A 3,824-nucleotide genomic window follows, 5' to 3' on the forward strand; every position below is an offset into this window, starting at 1 on the left:
TTCCCTCATAAATATTTTATCAGCCTCTGTCTGAACACATTTGGTGAAGGCAAGTCCATCACGTGGGCTGGTTCTGCTGTTGAAGTGCTCTGTGAGGAAATTTGTCCTTGAACAGCTGGAATGGGCCCTTTTGTGACTTAAGTTCACTGTTCTGCACTTTGCCATCTAAGATGATGTTGGTTCTCCTCTGCTGTATCCTTCAAAAGGGCTATCCTATTCCCCTTCCACCGTTTCTTCTGAATGCCAAATATTGTCCATCTGGGGAGGACACAATTTCCACTCTACATATCGCCTTTGTTGTCCTTTTCAGAAGCTCTTCCAATGTGGTATGTCAATCTAAAACAGGGGTGTCAAACTGGTGGCCCACAGGCCGGATGCATCACACGCAGGCCACGCCCACGCCAGCTCCGCAAAGACAAAAAAAATCATGCTACGTCATGATATGTCATGTGACACGATCGAGTTTGACATCCGTGATCTAAAGTAAAGGTAAGACTTCTATCTGAATAATTTCTCCCAGCGGTTTAACACTCATGCTAAATAGGAAGGCACATTCAATGCATCTTAATCTCCCATAGCTCCATTATCATGGAGTAGAGCAGAAGTCTTACAACATGACATCCCTGAATAAATGCCGTGACCTTGATGGATTCTCCACCCCACATTATTAACTTCAAAGGATGGTTGTTTAAATAGCATGATGGGTTTAAAAAGGGATCTTCAGGACTGGAGAAAAAAGAATCAAAGACTGCAAATAGAGAAAGCAGCAGTCACATTTTTTTTTTTTAGGTCTCGCCAAGAAACATTCAACAGACAGATTTTAAAGCTTTATTTTCCAGCTGTATAACCTATGCATAATGAAAAGAAAATTTAGATAAGATGTGTATGTCATTGTTGAATAAAGTGAACCATGTATAAACAAGGCTGGAAAAGGGTTTTCTTTCACATTTGTGTTAAACCTTTTAAATCCTCCTTTATTATGTTTGCCCTAGAACAGTATTTTAATGATCTCCTTCCCCCCACATTTTTAGAAAAAAAATGACTAATATAGAACTGACTTTTAACTACATTGCTAATAGAATTGTATTACTTTTGAAATAACAGAACTGAGTGGTTCATTAATTTTTCACCTTAAGCATAATGGAAATTTGTCAGTTTTATGGTTTGAATAGCTACTCCAAAGAACCTTATTCTGTGTACTAGGAAAGTATAAATTATATTATAAAATATAATGTGTTTAGTAGAATACAATGTATACAGCTGTATTTTAGGAAACTATAACCTATCACAGCAAATCATGAATAAAGAATGTTTGGTGGAATAAAAATTCAACAAGCTCAGTCAGTAATCTCCTGTTTATCTTCAATTTATGCTTAAAAGGAATATACTACAGTAGCCTAGAGGTGAAGATGTTCACCTCCAAGTCAGAAGGTTGAGAGTTCAATCCTAGACAGCTATAGATGTTTCTCTATCAGGGTGCAAAGAGACAAAATCTGCTGCAAACTCCATGTAGGTGTCAGGAAGACTCAGCTCCATTCAGTTGCTCTAACTCCATCTTGATAAAAGGGATTACAGGGTCTTAAAAAGAATATATATATATATATATACACACATATCCACATTTCTTTTTCTGACAAAGAGTTAAAGAATTAAATTGGGATACTAAGATGGCCATTCCGATCTGTCTGAAAAACTTCCTGTATATACTCCCTTGACTCGGCTGGCAAAGAGGAGAGGAAAGCCTATGGCTTGGTGGTTAAATCACTGCCTAGTATGTAAACTGCCCAGGTTCGAATCCCATAAAGGGTGTGGCTAACTGAAGAGAGCAGAACAAGCTTGAAATGGCCATCTTAGTCTCCCAATTTAATTCTTTAACTCTTTGTCAGAAAAAGAAATTTGGATTTAAATGTTTCGCAGTTGCGACTTGAGCCTGCTTAACGCCCCTAGTTGGGGGGCTGCAAGGCAAAAGATATTGTAAAAGTAGAATTGCAGTATAGCAGTTAAAATGTCAAGGTGTAATCAATCAGACCGGTCTGTCTGAAAAACTTCCTGTATACACACATATATATCTACATTACTAATGTAATTGGGGATACTAAACGTGTTTTTTATTTTTTATTTTTTCCTCCTGTCCTATGCACAATGAACTTATAATTATTGAAAAGTATATGTCACAGAAGGAAACATGAAGATTCATCCAATGAAATATAAGTTGTATACTAACTCATATAGATTCTGTTACTTTTTGAGGAAACTGTGGATAAAGTACAGATACCCCATCCCCCCAAAAAAATCCACACACTAAATAATCAAAGAAATGGTGGATAACCTCTGTCTCCATCGCATAAGTCTTCTTAGCCATGATTTTTTAGCAACAAATTTCCAAAACTCAGGAGTACTGAGTTTCATAGTTTTGAAGTGTATATCTTTGTGTGCATTTAAAGCCCTTCAAAATTGAATGAAACAACAAAACATGAAAAACAAAATGAAATACTACTGTTTCCCCATGTGATGTGACATATATTTTTAATAATTATAAGTACTCTTGCCTACTCATTTCATGTGTCTCTGTCAATTGTATTTTTACATTATTCGATCCAATTGAACCTAAAATAAATCCATTCTTCTTTTTCTTCTTCTTTTGTAAAGTATATACAAGTGATTGAGTCAGAATTAATATTCTGTCACGAGGATTAGAGATTCTTTTTAAGACTCTGCTTTGAGTCAGGCACTCTCTATCAGCTCAATACACCTATCAGGATTGTTGTGAGGAAAATAGATGGAGGAAGAAGTATTATGTATGTTCACTCCGTTGGGCTCCTTATAGAGTAATAAAGGCGGGATAAAAATCTAATAAAATAAATAATAAATTTTCTGTGATTCCAATGTGCATATAACTAGAACAGTATGCTGCCAATCTGCTGCTTCTTTAGTTAATTAATAAGCAAAAGTAAGAATAAAGTTATTAAAAATATTTTAGTACAAAAGTCAATCTTGCAGAAGGTAAAATAATAGCCTCTTTTAACAGAGCTGTTTTAAGGGCACTTTCAAAAGTTGTTTTCCGGGTAACTTAAAATGGCTCATCCTGCTTCTGTAATAGCAGAAAGATTTTCCCTGGGTGAGCCAGTGTGATGTGCAATTTTCAAATGCGCAAAGATCAAGAGTGAATTTAAGAAGAAGAAAAGAAAAAAAAAACTTTGTATTGATTTGAGGCATGGCAGAATGAAATGGGCACTTTTCCTAGGGTGTTCGGTACTTTTAAGGCAGACTTAATGTTTATCCTCAGCTGAAGCATGTTATCCCAATGTTTCTTGGGGTTTTTTTTTTAAATGATTTGTTTAAAAAGTATTGGATGCTGGCCTTTCTATTTTCTTTTCAGATTTCCATTATTATTATTTTCAACCACAACAGAGAAACAGTATAGTATGGTGTGTGTGTGTGTGTGTGTGTGTGTGTGTGAAAGTGACATCTCCTTCAGAACTAGCTTCTGAAATAAACTATTTGAGCTTCATGTCTTTAAGTCTTCCATGACTTAAAATTACAAGAGTGAGTGATAAAATAAGACTATGTGTTAGCTTTGGCCCCAGAGCCTCATGTTAATAAAAAGAGTCCCCAGGGGAAAGGGTACATTAAATTATGCTAGTTAACCATAAAGTAGATCACAATCTACTAGATAGAAAAATGTGGGTTAGATGGCATCATCACCAGATGGATTTGTAGCTGGCTGACCGGACGTACTCAGCATGTGGAACTGTATCTACATGAAGGTAAGTGTGTAGTGGGATGCCCCAGGGCTCTGTTCTGGGCCCAGTGCTCTTCAACAT

Source organism: Protobothrops mucrosquamatus, unplaced genomic scaffold, assembly GCF_001527695.2.
Source record: "Protobothrops mucrosquamatus isolate PMUCROS unplaced genomic scaffold, P.Mucros_1.0 scaffold902, whole genome shotgun sequence".
Lineage (NCBI taxonomy): Eukaryota > Metazoa > Chordata > Lepidosauria > Squamata > Viperidae > Protobothrops > Protobothrops mucrosquamatus.